At 48.2% G+C, this 15,708-nt stretch overlaps 2 pseudogenes; both read right to left on the reverse strand.

The window, feature by feature from the left end:
- Positions 1-6,610: 6,610 nt before the first annotated feature.
- On the reverse strand, positions 6,611-7,634 carry LOC144825605 (28S ribosomal RNA; annotated as a pseudogene).
- Positions 7,635-15,485: 7,851 nt separating this feature from the next.
- LOC144825557 (28S ribosomal RNA) overlaps positions 15,486-15,708 on the reverse strand; it is a 3,615-nt pseudogene continuing 3,392 nt past the window's right edge.

Genomic DNA, 15,708 nt, shown 5'->3' on the forward strand with positions numbered 1-15,708 from the left:
TGATGCCAAGACCCCACCCTGTCAAAAATTTGTAGGTGTATGAACACCCTCCTGACAAAAAGTTCTAGAATTTGATACTCTTCATCATTGACAACTATCAACAACCATAAGCGCCTCCAATTCCCATAGCAAATCATTTTTACAGTGGGGAAATAATATTAAACAGTGTTTATCAAACCAAAGGTCAGTGAGTGTGGGAGCATGGTTAAAGGTGTCGCTAAATACAAAGGGCCTCATTTATGAGGAACTGGTGTAGGGCAGCGCCGAAAGTCTTCTTGCTGCCCCGGCCTACGCCAATGTGAAAGGACAGGAATGCACCTTATTTATGAAATATGGTGCATTCCTGTCCTTTCATCCTGCGTTGCCGCACAAAGTGCTACCTAACGCCAATGTAGGCAGGATTGTTTTTGTGCAGGAAGGGTCACCTTCCTGCACAAAAACAATCCCAAGAGGGATGTTCCTCTTTCTATATGAGCTGAAGAATGCAACAAACATGGAAAGAGGAAAAAAATAGGAGACGTGAAAACATTTCTCCTCGTTACACCTGCTGTGGGGAGGCACAAGATATTGGAGCTGCCCCAGGTTTACATGGTTTTGTAATCTAAGGCAGCGCCAAAATCCATGGGTTTTGCGTGGGAACACCCACCGCAATGCCCATAAAACTACTACTTGACAGACTAAGGCAAGGCAGCGACTTGCGCTGGTTTGTTGTACTCCACATGTATGATGCCACGCATAGCCATGCAGGGTGACTTTGCGTCACCTCATAGATACAATTGCGATACTTGTGCAGCCGTACCTTAAGAAAAAATGACACTCCAGCGGCTCAAGCCTCTCATAAATCACCCCCCAAATATTTTGTACTTTTTTAGGTCTTTCGCGATCAGGTAGATACATATAAAATAAGGGGTAGCTTAAATAAAAAATAAATTTTAAAACGTTGTTACTCAGTGGGGAATGCACTGTAGTACATTATGAAACCTCTATTAGTTAATGCACTACAGAGGTCTGTGTGTAACTAAAGAGCCATAGAATTAAATTTTGTTGGTGCAGTGGGGAATAGACCTTTGCTATGGAGAAAGCTCTTAAGTTGGGTGTGCTGCACACCCTGCTAGATTTCGATATGGCACTCCTTTCCTCTACCAGGTGCAGAGTATTGCTAGATGGCAATCGGGGGCTTTCTAAGGAAATACCAACACTAAATGGCCTAAAACAAGGGTGCCTCCTGGTCCATTACTCTTTTCTTTATACATTTTGCACAGCCTAGTTCACTTATCACAGAGTGAGGGCACAGCTCAGTTATTCGGCAGAAAGGCAATTACCTATTTATGATTTGCGGATGATATAATCATTCTGGACCTTACTTCTAAAGGTCCCACTAGACCTCTGCAGGGAAGGCGACATTTTGCTGATACTCATCATTTAAAGATTAACATCTCTAAAAGTAAAATCATGTGTTTTCATGGAAAGAAGAAAGCCAAATATTATAATTGTTCATGGTCCCTAGGCCCCAAAAGTTTGAAATTGTAAAATCTGATAATTTTCTGGAAAAGCTAATTTGTAGCAATCTTAGTCTTAAGGCTCATATTGAGAATAATATGTAACAAGCATTGGCATAGCCAATAGGTCTCGCCTTTGGACCTTATAAGTGCTTGAGGAGAGGTGAGTGCACGGAGGAAACACATCTTGGGTTAGCTGCAGCTGTGATGTATATCGAGGCGAAGAAAAGAAGAACCAGGCCGCTGTGGCGCATTTCGAATTTGAAACGCGTTGTGGATAGAACGAAGCAGGAAGCTGTAGCGCAAGGAGTAAGAAGGAGAGTGCGCGCTAATTCAATCAAAAAGCTAAGACAATTTTGTGTCAAGTAACTGCTTCAGTAAAGCAGACTTCTATTTAAAAAAAAAATCAAAAGACACTGAGGTCGAATTTGCACAGTTATAATGTCAGATGCACCGTCCTGAGGGCGAAAGAAAGTAAAGCGAAGGTGGGGGAGTAATTATGGTGTGACTGTTAAAGGCAGCTGAGCAGCGTTAAGAGGCGTGAGAAGGCACATGGAATTAAAAAAAATATTTTAAATGTGCAAACTTGAGACAAATGAAAGAATATCTTTTGTGGTACAGGAGATCTTCGGTATAGCTGTGTGTCTCACGCGGTGTTGCTGCTAATCACCCTTTGTCGCGTAGCAAGTAGAGCCATCTGGAGAGAGCTGTGTGTAATTGCAGGCAAATTGTAATTTTAAAGGAAATACCATTAGGCAACAGAGAGTTTAAGAAAGAAATGTTTTATTTTCAAGCTTGAAATAGCTTTTGAAGCGCCCATGAACTGATGACACGTGTTTTCTTAGTAAGAAACGTGCCAATCCTACTGGAAGATGGGCAAAAGTTCCAGGTTTGGTGAGGTCGGAGGTCCGGTGATAAACGCATATGACTAATTCAGCTGTGAGAACAAACACTGGAAACTGAATATTTTTAGCGGGCTAAGAAATGTACCAATCATACTGGAAGAAGGGTAAAAGTTCCAGGTTTGGTGAGGTCGGGATTCCGGTGATGAACGCATATGACTAATTCAGCTGTGAAAACGAACACCGGAAACTGAATATTTTTAGCGGCGCAATGCCACCAAATGAACACTTAAGGGAAGCATTCACCAATAAACCCAGTTTCAACTTTAACTCGTTCTGAAAAATATGTGCTTCTTACACCAAGCAGAGCCAGAAATATAGTGCGTCCGTCTCACGCCGCGAGTAAAGCATTTAGTCCCCGCGTGCACATCTTCTGTCCGTCCACATGCACATCTGGAATCCGTATAGATTCCAAAAGGCCCTCGCATGGTGAGAGCAAAGCATGCCCGCTGCTAACGCCAGGCGCCATGCGAGACCTAAAAAAGCTCAGTCTTAGGCAAAATTTTAGGCGCTCTTTATAGGGTGAATGGCAGAAGACACTTCGCCTACCTCTTAGAGGTTTACCCAGCAAAAATTCCCATGTCACTACTTTATGGTCTGGAGCACACTGAAATAGCTAAATTGGGTTTCTTAGATCTGATGGCAGGGTGTATCCTAAGAAATATCTCCTCAGTTAGCTCTGCAATTTCAGTGGTTGCTGTAAGGAGGAAAACAACTGTTCTCTGTAAGATGAGACAGCGCAGCGTGATCTATAGGTGCGTTTGGTCTTTTACACCATATGCTTTACGGATGCTCACACATACTTCTGAAACCTGGGTGAGTCATCTTGTGAATGGAGATCAATTTACAAGAACAAGCGATGGTAAATATATGGTTAAAAGCAACACAAATTATGTGTAATGTCAAATGCAGTTTAATTTCCCCATATATAAAGTTGTTGATTTCTTGGTTGGGTAAACCAAATAATGGGCACACTTTCAGTGACTCTAAATCAGACGAAGTCTCAAAACTGGTGTGATAGAATAAAACACCTGCTTCTCACACTGTGCCCAACCTAGAAAATTACTTAGAACACTTTTGTGAGCAGTTAGTTGTTTTGGAAGCAGTAACATTGTGGCAATTTCTAAGCACCAGTCCACTCATAGGCTAGAAGTGCTCACAATCAAAATCTCTCTTGCAGTGGCTTTTTGACAAAAAAACCCCATCTCTATTAAATATTGGGTGGTTTACATTGTTGGATACATTCCACTCTTGTACACCAACGAGTGAAGAGAACACTTTAACCTTTTAGTGAGACTATATTAAGAAACTGATTTGTAGATCATCACATTTAAAATTACATGGAAAGTTTCTTACATAATGAGCCAAGGGAAATATACATTAATAAAGCCTTAAAAATGGTATAAATAAATAAATAAATAAAGTAAATAAAGTCCCACATTTTTTTCTCAGGATGAAATGTTTGGGTTTAGATTCAACAAACTAATGTTCTCTCATTGGATTGGATAATCTAAAACTAGAAACAACCAACTATATTGGAAGAAATTGTGAACATATATTAGATGATCACAAAAAAAACTAAGAAAGAACTGAATAATTCACTTAAAATTCAAAGTAGGTCAATTCAAAATATATTTAAATTATAACAAATAAGGCACTTACATTTATCTTAGATCAGTTTATGACACTAATTTAAGCGCTGTTACCTAATACCATTGATTGGCTGACATACAAGATGGACCATTATGTTTCCTGATGTATCCTGTGATACCAGTACAGCACACAATTCAGATCTTACAGTAGAGGTGTCCCAATCCAATTTAGGTGATCATTCTTTTGTGCAACAAGGCACCAGGTACAGCCAGGACAAATTTCAAAATCAATCTACCCCATGTGAAATTCGGGCAAGCTATCAGTACTATCTCTGGAAAATATGTCAAGGGCCAGTAACCAAAACATTGGCATATTGTAAAGTTTGTGCATGCCAGCAGAATTACTTTTTGTAAATATGAATTTAGAGTTCTGATTAAATAGAACTATCGTTCATGGTAACACAAAAACATTATTCAATTTAGGTTAGAGGTCATGATTATTTTCCATAAAATAAAACTTAAGAATTTTTCAAAAACAATGAATATGAGCCACTTAGTTGTTACAAGACTATGTACTTTATCCACATATGTGGGTTCACATTTAGAGGAAACAGGCAAGGAGCAGCATGGGTAGGGCAGTAAGTGGCACAACTGGTTAGGGAATTAAAGGGAGCAAGATAAGGGACATGGAAGTCTAGTAGTGTCAGTGGCAGTTCGGCAAATGTGACAAAGGTGACAAAGAACTACCTGAAGCAAGGTTTGCTGGGGGACAAGGATGGGAAAGGGGACAATATTGGCACAGGAATGTAGGCAATATACCTTCATTACTGTCATCCAGCACATACCATCCTCTGAGCCATCTCCCCCAAAAAAATGGAACAAAATCCATTTCAGCACCATGTAACTCCATTGTATTTACTAGGGGTGGGCAGAAAACAAGCCGGCCGCTCCCCGGCCGGGTCCCTGCTTCTGAAAGCAGCCAGGCCAGGCCCCAGTGGACCCTCTTCCCCAGCGCCCAGACCCTCGGCTTGTTTGTAGGATGGGGGCTCCTGCACCCTAGGACCCGCCGGAAGGAGCACAAGTCCCGGGCCCGGTCCCAGCTTCCAAACCCTAGCCAGGCCAGGGAGAGTCTTCCCGGGCCCTGGTAGATCCCCGTCCCCAGCGCCTGGACCCTTGGCTGGCTTGCAGGACGGGGGGGCTCCTGCATCCTGGGACACTGGGATGGAACACAAGCCCCGGGCCCAGCTACTGAAACCTAGCCAGCCGGGGCGAGCCTCCCCGGGCCCCGGTGGACCCACGTCCCCAGCGCCTAGACCCTCAGCTGGCTTGCAGGATGGTGGGCTCCCACACCCTGAGACCTTGGGAAGGAGTACAAGCCCCGGGCCCAGGCCCAGTTTACGATCCCTAGCCAGGCCGGGGAGAGCCTCCCCGGACCCAGGTGGACCTCTGTCCCCAGCGTCCGGACCCTCGGCTGGCTCGCAGGTCAGGGGGCTCCCGCACCCTGGGACACTGGGATGGAGCACAAGCCCTGGGCCCGGGCCCAGCTTCCGAACCCTAGCCATGCCGGGGCGAGCCTCCACGGGCCCCGGTGGACACCCGTCCCCAGCGCCCAGATCCTCGTCTGGCTTGCAGGACGGGGGGCTCCCGCACCCTGAGACCCTGGGACAGAGCACAAGCCCCGGGCCCAGCTTCCGAACCCTAGCCAGGCCAGGGAGAGCCTACCCGGGCCCGGGTTGACCCACGAACCCAGCGCCCAGACTCTCGGCTGGCTTGCATGGTGGGGGGCTCCCGCACCCTGAGATGGAGCACGAGCTCCGGTCCCAGCTTCCGAACCCTAGCCAGGCCGGGGAGAGCCTCCCCGGCCCAGGTGGACCCCCGTTCCAAGCGCACGGACGCTCGGCTGGCTTGCAGGATGGGGGGCTCCCGCACCCTGGGATGGAGCACAAGCCCGGGGTCCAGTTCCAGCTTCCAAACCCTAGCCAGGCCGGGAAGAGCCTCCCCAGGATCCGGTGGACCCCCGTTCCCAGCGCCTGGACCCTCGGCTGGAACCAAGGAGGGTTAAGCCTAAGCCACGTCCTCTCCCCGACGGCCTGCCCCGGGAGCCCATTTTTCTCGACTATTAAGGCTTACAGAACTTTGGGGAAGGATAAAAGTTGGAGTTAGCCCGGCCGGCCATCTGGTCACCCGGCCCGCAGGGCCATCTGGTCGCTCAGTCAGGCAACCAGATGGCCTGGGATTGTGCCGTACCCAGTCGCCCTTGCAGTCCGGCGACTGGTGGCCAGGCGCACTGAGGCAGCTGCTCGGGAGGCTCCTTCCCTGGGGCTGCTGCTCACCTCCCTGCCCAACTGGGGCGGGAGCAGCGGGAAGGAGAGGCCCGGCCGACCCAGGCCATCTGGTCACCCTGCCGACCCTCAAGGGATGGTGGCCCCGTCCCCGCAACCCCGGTGGGGCAGGGACGGGAGGGGGAGGCCCCCGTGCCAGAGGGCACGTGGTGGAGTCAGCCTCCCACGAACCCACGTTACACCCTCCGCGTCCTTCCCGCTGGCCCGGCGGCAGAGGGACCCACCCCTGGGTGTGGTGGAGACGGGCATCCGTGGGCACAAACGCACGGAGAGACAAAAGCTTGGTTCAGAGGATGACTTTCGATAGATCGCAGCAAGGTAGCTGATCTGCTACTTACAAAACCCTGACCCCGAATCAGGTCGCCTACGAATGATTTAGCACCGGGTGCCCCACAAACATGCGGTGCACTAAGGGCGATGGAGGTGGCCCCCTTCCGTCCACGCTCCGGTCCCCAAGCGAGCGGCTCTACACACCAGCTCCCCGAGAGAGACCGGCTATCCCAGGCCAACTGAGGCTCCACGGCATTGCGGTATCGTTCCGTTTTAGGGGGGATTCTGACTAAGAGGCGTTCAGTCATAATCCCATAGATGGTAGCTTCGCCCCATTGGCTCCTCAGCCAAGCACATACACCAAATGCCTGAACCTGTGGTTCCTCTCGTACTGAGCAGGATTACTATTGCAACAACTCATCATCAGTAGGGTAAAACTAACCTGTCTCACGACGGTCTACACCAAGCTCACGTTCTCTTTTAGTGGGTGAACAATCCAACGCTTGGTGAATTCTGCTTCATAATGATAGGAAGAGCCGACATCGAAGGATCAAAAAGCGACGTCACTATGAACGCTTGGCCGCCACAAGCCAGTTATCCATGTGGTAACTTTTCTGACACCTCCTGCTTGAAACCCAAAAAGTCAGAAGGATCGTGAAGCCCCGCTTTCACGGTCTGTATTCATACTGAAAATCGAGATCAAGCAAGCTTTTGTCCTTCTGCTCTGCTGTTTCTGTCCTCCCTGAGCTCACCTTAGGACACCTGCGTTATTGTTTGGCAGGTGTACCGTCCCAGTCAAACTCCCCACCTGCCACTGTCCCTGGAGCGGTTTGCGCCCAGCGGGCGCCGAGCGCTTGGAGCCAGAAGCGAGAGCCCCATGGGGCTCGCCCCCGCCTCACTGAGTAAGTGAAAAAACAATAGGAGTAGTGGTATTTCATTGGCAGCCCGAGGGCCTCCCACTTATCTTACACCTCTCATATCTCCTGAGGTGTGAGCCGGAATTGTGAATGGTTGTTTTCTCGCATTCTGCATTTTTAAACTAATTTTCTATATACTTATAGTGCTTTGCTACATTTTAAAATGTACCTGTTCTCTGCATTGCTGGGAAGTGCGGGGGCATTGAGCTTCAGCGGGTGGTGGGCAAGGCATAAGGCTGTAGCTCTCCCGGGGCGGCTGGAGCGTTTCCGCCCTCTTGGGGGGAGTGAAAGGTGAGCGGGACAGTTGTTGTGGCCTGGACTGCTTAAATGCAGGCACAGCTGCGACCGTGCAGACCCAGACTCCTGAGGCGTGAGCCGGGAGCATGAATGGTTGTTTTCTCGCATTCTGCATTTTAAAACAAATTTTCTATATACTTATAGTGCTTCGCTACATTTTAAAATGTACCTGTTCTCTGCATTGCTGGGAAGTGAGGGGGCATTGAGCTTCAGCGGGTGGTGGGCAAGGCATAAGGCTGTAGCTCTCCTGGGGCGGCTGGAGCGTTTACGCCCTCTAGGGGGAGTGAAAGGTCAGCGGGGCAGTTGTTGTGGCCCGGACTGCTTAAATGAAGGTACAGCTGCGACCGCGCGCCAAAGGCAAGCCCGTCTGCGCCCGTCCGCGCCGGACCGTCACCAGTTGCCAGGACCCCTGCACATTTTTCCGCGGATTCTATCAGGTATTCGCGGGAAGAGCTCCTGGCTTTGGCATCCAATTTCCCCTCTCTACTTTGGGCCTTTCAGGATCGCTCTTTCAACTGTGAGTTTTGTGCATTCAAGCTGGCCCCAGTGGAGCGGGTCCTCTGTCCACTAGAGAACGTCAAAGAAAGATTGTTTGTGCTGTTCCTCATGTGGGTATAGGAGAAGTCACTAGGGAGCTGGACAATACTGTGTCTCAAAGAGATCTACAGTTGGAAATCCATTTGTTGGATTTTAATGCCCTCACACACCCTTTCAGGTGTCATGCTTCATCATATGGGCTGCTCCTTGTTCGGTCGGCGGTGCAATACCCAACGGGCTCACCTCAAAGAGGGGCACTTTGCCGGGGATCTTTTATCCAACAGCCGTGTTGTGAAGTGCGGGTATGGGGCCAGAAAAGTGTAGACGTGATCGTTAGTTTAAAATAGGGCTGGGAGTGCCTGAATTTGACTTTTATTCTGGGGGTCTCCTGCCCTAGTTAAAAGAAATATAACCGCACTCATTGGAGGATTGTCTCCTCGCTATGTGTCGGTTAGTAAAGAATATTTTTAACGGTCAACATGTTTCTCGCAATTCTTCAGGACCATAAGGTATGGAACTATCTACACTGAACTGTTGTGTGAATTGTACATAGGTTCATGAAAACACAGTGCAATGTCTAGTGTGTCAATGTACCTGTGATAAGCTGGATCCGCCTGTTTTGGAGACACAAGGAAGCATACATTACAGATATATACATTGATTAACCATGCTAGACGGTGCCTGTAGTGACTTCAAAATACAAGTACTCCTTGGTGTGTGCACATAACATTTCCGTGCTAGCAAAGTATTAAAAATGTGGTGGTACAATACCCACAGAGAGCTATGGTGGTTTCCTATGCCCATGTGGGATATGGTTGATAACAGCAGCAGAATTGTCTGGGACTCACCTAATAGTGTAAAAAATCCAGGCATCAACAGTACCCGGCGGTCAACACTTCAGGCTCTCACTCCCATGTATCTTGGGCTGTACATGGATGGATGGTTACAAACAATACAATAAAAGTAGCACACTAAAAATAGTTATGAAAATATACTAAACATAGGGGTATCAAAGGCGTTGAGGTAATGTAACCACGCTAGGTTGTATATGTGTATTTCGGCATTGCAGCCTATCCCTGGCCATTTCGAGAGTGTTAACCCATGTGCATGGCGATTAGCTACGAGGGGAGTAAAAAACGAATTGACGGTTTTGGGGTGCTGTTCGCCAATAAAAGCAAGTCGGAACAAGTCGACAAGTATTACAAACGAAAGTTCGTAGTTATTACTCACGTTTTAGAAGCCTAGTGTGCAGCCGAATGACCTACCCACGCGCCAGGTCCGGGAGGTGCTGGCTTGTTAGATGGCTATCGTTAAGAGCAGCTGAAAAACATCACGTGACTGGGGGAGTGTATCACAGCTCACGTGATGGATTAGGGTAACTAGCGCGGCCATGACAGAATGGTATAATGTCGCATTATCGGTGTCAAGCTAGAGGCAATTTAAAGTGTATAAAGGTGGAGGGTGCTGTTAGTGTATGGTAGATAGACGAGTCTCCAGTTGATCGGTGAGTCAATCTAAATGATAAAAGGTGTCACAAGTTGTTATCTCAAGAAAAAGTCGAAGAGAGGACTCAGGAAAAACAATAACAGTGCCAGTTGTTCTATATGAGGTAAAATCACACAAGTGTATATCTCGACTCAGGAAAGGCAGTAACTATGTCTAGTGTCACTCTGAGTGGTTGATCAGTGCGAGATAGGGCTGCTCGTAGTACTCGTGGAAGTTCCCATATGAGTGGTTGCACCCCTCCGAGGTGTCTAGCCGTTGTGGCATGGGGAGGCTGTTAATGACAACCTATCGGTTAGTTAGTATTCTAAAGGGTAAGGTGGAGTATCTTAGGTTCTAGTTCGCTATATAAACGGCTCATAGCTACTAGTGCCATATAGCAGTGGGTGGTGACGTGTCCGTTGGGGGCAGTTGTACTAAGGCTATCCAACGTTTATAATAGAGTCCCCTGTGTGTACGGTATCTCCACAAGAAGAAAACCAAGGGGGTCACTGCTGGGACTTAATTGTGCTCCATTGTATTTCTTCATTAAGGCCAACACTGTCTGTGTATAGGCGGTGTATCCACCTCTGTTCTTTAGTAAACAGGTTGTTTTTGGAAGTTCTGGGATTGGCCTCAAGAACAAGCCATCTTACGGAATCTGGTGAGTGCTTTTGCTCTAAATAGTGAGTGCACATTTTGGTATTGTTTTTCCTACAGCGAAAAATGCTGCGGTGCTCAGATATCCGTAACTTGATAGGGCGGGTTGTCATCCCCACATAGTGGAGATAGATACAGTTGGCAGTGTTGCAGTTAGTGTGCCCTCTCATTTCCCAAGTAAATGAGTTGTTCAGCGTGATGGTCTTATGTATTGTTGTGAGCGCACATGCACTGCATGTGCCACAAGGGTAGTGTCCCTTCACTGCGGGCAATTGCCACAAGGTTGTCTGGTGTGTCACTGCTTTTTTCTTTGCTCTGGTCTGGATAAGAATATCCTTGATGTTCTTAGAGCGTTTGAACACAAACCTAGGTTGTATTGAGGATGTGGCAATGTCTCTTCAGTATGTTCTTCAGTTGGTTAGAGGCTGGTGTGAAGGTGGTTACACACGTCATTAGCTCAGTGTCAGTGGGTTCATGTGTCTTATGTTCTAAGAGGCTTTTCCTGTGGTTATTCCGAGCTCGTTTTCTGGCGAGTGTGAAATTCCTGTAGGGGTAACCTCTAGTGGTGAGCTTGTTAGCCAGGGTTGCGGACTCAGATTTGTACTCCTCAATGGTGCTGCAGTTTCTTCTCACCCTAAGAAACTGACGAAATGGTAGATTCTCTTTCAATGCTTTAGGGTGGTGGCTGCTGAAGTGGAGGAGACTGTTGCGGTCAGTACTCTTTCTGTATATTGTGGTTGAGAGGTTATTGCCCTCGAGTTTGATAGTTGTTAGTTAGGTCCAGGAAGGCTATAAGAGAGGGAGAGGCCGTAATTGTGAAGTTAAGGTATGGATTAAGTTTATTAATCCATTCAAAAAATTCTTTGTAGGACTCATTATTGCCTCTCCAAAAAATCAAGATGTCCTCTATAAAGCGCTTCCAAAGAAGAATGTTAGCCTGATAAGGGTTGGAGTTGTGGAGGATGTGTCTGCCCTCAAAAGCTGCCATGTAGAGGGAGGTCACACTGGGAGCGAAGGTATTTCCCGTGGAATTACCTTGTGTCTGGTGGGAGAGTTGTCCCTTGTATTCAAAAAGGTTTTCGGTGAGGGCCAATGTGGCACACTCCATAATCAATGCAGGCGGTGTTAGCGACTCCCAGGGAGTGGTGTTTACTATTTCCTCAACCACCTCAAGTGTGGCCCTCTGTGGGATGTTAGTATAGAGGGCCTCTACGTCTACGGTGATGAGGAAATCAATTTTGTCAGTATCTGGGAACTGATCCAGTAGACGCAAGATATCTGTTGTGTCCTGTATATATGATGGGATAAGTTTGACTAGTGGCTGTAAAAAATGGTCGCAGAATTGTGAGAGTGGTTCCAAGACCGAGTCTATCCCTGAAACTATTGGGCGGCCTGGTACTGGTGAGATCTTTGGGAGCACATCAAAGTAGGGGGTCTAAGGCTCCTTTTTAACAAGAAAGGCCGCTTCCTTCTTGCTAAGGCACCCTTGACATTCTGCGGACTCCACTAGTCCCATGATGCTTCTAGTGAGGCGTTCAGTGGGGTTGGTAGGAATGGGGGTATAGTAATGTCTATTGCCAGTTGTCTAAGACATTCTTTATCATAATCTGTTGTTGCCATGATGACCGTACCGCCACCTTTGTCTGCCTGTTTCACTGTAATAGTGGTGTCATTGGCTAGGGATTCTAGTGCTTGCATCTCCATTTTTGAGATATTGTTGAAATGCTGTGTTCCAGTCAGAGTTTTGACATCTTTGAGTACTGCCTGTTCGTAGGTAAGCGCTCCATTGGGGACCATCCCATTGTGTGGGGTGAAGGAAGAAGGGTTGTGTAACACCGAGTCATCAGTTGGTTCTTGGGTTTTGCCGTCAAAGAACACTTTCAGCCGTATCTTCCGAAAGAATTGATGTACTTCACATGTCTGTTGGAATTTGTCGATTTTAGGTGTAGGGACGAACCCGAGTCTTTCTGAAGGACTTTCACCTCAGTCTTATTGAGCTGGCATTCAGATAGAGTGACCACTAGATTCATTTCTTGCTAGTTCGGCTCCTGGTGTCCATCCCCCGTGCTGGGGATTCCTCCCACTAGGACATACGGAGTACAGCTTGAATTGCCGCTCTCTTGTGAAACATCATGCTGAGGTGTTTTACCTCTTAGCTGATGCTCTATTCCTAACAGAGACATAGCTCACCCTAGATTCAGTGGCAGAGCCTTGGTTGGCTCTTCCTCAAGGCTATGTGTTAGAGACCATTAATAGAGGGGGGAGAGGGGGCGGTATTGCAGTGGTTGTTAAGGAGGCTTATACTTACATCCTGTGTAAGGAGAACATAGTGGGCTCTGAAAGCGCCACATTTAAAATCAGGCTCAACCACAATTTTACAGTATCTGGCCTCCTAATTCCCCTGGGCCCTCGAGTTTGTTTAGGGAAGATCTACTGAGTAACGTGGGACAATTTGCTAGTATGGCGCCAAATTTGACCATCCTTGGGGATCTCAATCTCCATCTTGAGAACGGTGGGAAAGCCGAGATTGTCAGCTTCTTGGCCGACTTAGAAGCCTTCCAGGTAACACAGCACGTTCTTGAGGGTACACAGGTGGCCGGCCATTTATTGGACCTTATCTTTTCCAACCGTAGTCCTATAAAAATGTATCCGCCGGTCCCGCAGGCTTGGACTGACCACTTCTTGGTTTCATTCTCAATGCAGTTGCAGGGCAAAGCTGACTTTATCCGCCCAGCCCAAGTTCTCAAACGCCCCTTGCACAAGTCAGACTTGGATCTTTTTTCTGCCTGGATGTCTGGGCATAGGCCTCAGTTACCGCCAGATGTGGATGCCGCAAATTTGTGCTTCCAAGAATGGCTGACGTCCGGCCTGGATAGTTGCATCCCGCTTAAAATGGGAGGGAAGGGGCGAGGGCCATCTAATCCGTGGTTTAATGACCCACTAACTCTAGCAAAGAAGGGCTGCAAGCAGCTTGAGTGAGCCTGGAGACGCTCTTATGACGCGGCAGCAAAGTTAGAATATCGGGCGGCTGTTAAGCAGTACCACAAGTGCATTCGGAGAGCACGAGCGGAGTCTGTGGCCAATAAAATCCTGGCCAGCCCTAATCCTGCTAAGACTATCTTCTCTCTGCTCAAAGGCATGAAGAGCGTGGGCGATACTAGGGTTTCTCTTATTGCCTCTAACCATCAGTGCGACGAGCTGGCGTGGTACTTCGTCAACAAAGTAGAGCAAATTTACCTGGGCCTACCAAAGGCGGCCTTGCCAATGGAGGGGGAGGCACCAGGAGTGGGGGACTCCTTGGGGGGTAACAGTTTGTCATCTTTCCCTCCCTTGGCACCCACGGAATTTGAGGCCCTTTGCTTAAAAATTAAATCAGGCTCTCCGGCCGACCCTTTGACACCTGCCCACTTTCGCCAGTTTCACTCCCTGATCTCTCCTGTGAGCTTAGATCTGGTCAACTTGTCTTTGATGTCAGCATCTGTACCTCGGGCGTGGAAACATGCTAAAGTCATCCCATTGCTAGAAAAATAGTCTCTGGACCCTGTCGAACCTGGAAACTATTGGCCTATCTCCCAGCTGCCTTTTTTGGCCAAGTTGGTGGAATCACACGTGAATTCTATTCTGTCTGTATTCATCGAGCAGAATGCTATCCTTGACCCATCACAGCATGGTTTCCGATCTCGGCATAGTACAGAGTCTGCATTACTGGTGGTGTCGGAAGCCATTCGGGGTAGCTTGGATGTTGGGGACTCTGCGGCCTTGGTCCTTCTGGGCTTAAGTGCTGCGTTTGATACCGTCTCCCATGAGATACTTCTCAAAAGCCTTCAGGAAATTGGGATCAGGGATGCGGCCTTGGACTGGATCCGGTCTTTTTTGGAGGAGAGGTCCTTCCAAGTTTCAGTACCACCTTTTCACTCACAGGAGGCTGCTATGCATCAGGGGGTCCGCAGGGCTCAATATTGAGCCCACTTTTGTTCAACATTTATGTTAGACCCCTGGCAGAGGTGACAAAAGGCAGGGGGCTGTCCTTGGTGTCGTAAGCCGATGACACCCAATTGGTGATCGCTTTCTCGAAGAAATGCGATACCAATTTGGGTAAGTTCTCCTTGCAGTCTCTGACTGGATGGCGGCAAACTGTTTACAGTTGAACGCCAGTAAAGCGGAGATTCTGCTGTTCGGGTAAGACTGGGAGATATGGTCTGAGCAGTGCTGGCCAGATCGCCTCAAACCCGCCCCACTCTCTAAGGAGGTTAGGAAGAACTTGGGTGTGTGGTTTGACAACGGTTTGACCTTTGACAAACAATAGAAAGCTGTTGCAGGGGTCTGCTTCGGGCTTCTGCGAGGCATGAAACCTTTGCTTGGTTTCTTCCCTCCTAAGGTGCGCCAGACCATTGTCCAGGCATCAATTTTGTCCAGACTGGACTATGGTAATTCCCTTTACTTGGGTGCCAATAAGACCAGCATCAAGCGCCTGCAGATGGTCCAGAACGCGGCAACCCGGATTTTGGTTGCACTGCCTAGATCCTGCTCAGTGGCGCATGTGCTCCCCAAACTCCAATGGTTGCCTGTCGAAAAGCGCATTCAGTTGAAGGCCCGGGGCATATCTCACAAGATCTTGATTCGCCAGGGCTTCCGTTGAGATCTGCCGACTTAGTATTGGCCTGTGCCCCTTGAGACTGGAGAGCTAGGGCCGGCGGGGGGCATTCGTTCCGCTGTCTGGCGGCGAAACTTTGGAACGTGCTCCCGGCTCCTATTAGAGCGAATCTGAACCATCTGACGTTTCAAAAAGCCTTAAAGACCTGGCTGGTTCCTACTTCTGCTGTCTAAGCAAACTGTTGAACTTTCAGGCTCCTGTTTTCGGTCGCGTTGGGACGCCTCGTCGCTGAGACAGCCATGCGCTTTACAAATCCGAAATAAATAAATAAATATCTCTTCACCGTGCCAGACTAGAGTCAAGCTCAACGAAAGCCTCTTTCCCCACTGATTCAGCCAAGCCCATTTCCTTGGCTGTGGTTTCGCTAGATAGTAGGTAGGGACAGTGGGAATCTCGTTCATCCATTCATGCACGTCACTAATTAGATGACAAGGCATTTGGCTATTTCTGTACCACCTTACGGCGGCTCATTCTGGGTTATTATGTTGCCCATAAGCATCAATTCGGTTTTGCTTTCAACAATACAACATTCTTTCGCTCCAGAGTACAGCCACAC

This window comes from Lissotriton helveticus, chromosome 3_1 (assembly GCF_964261635.1).
Source record: "Lissotriton helveticus chromosome 3_1, aLisHel1.1, whole genome shotgun sequence".
In the NCBI taxonomy this organism is placed as follows: Eukaryota; Metazoa; Chordata; class Amphibia; order Caudata; family Salamandridae; genus Lissotriton; species Lissotriton helveticus.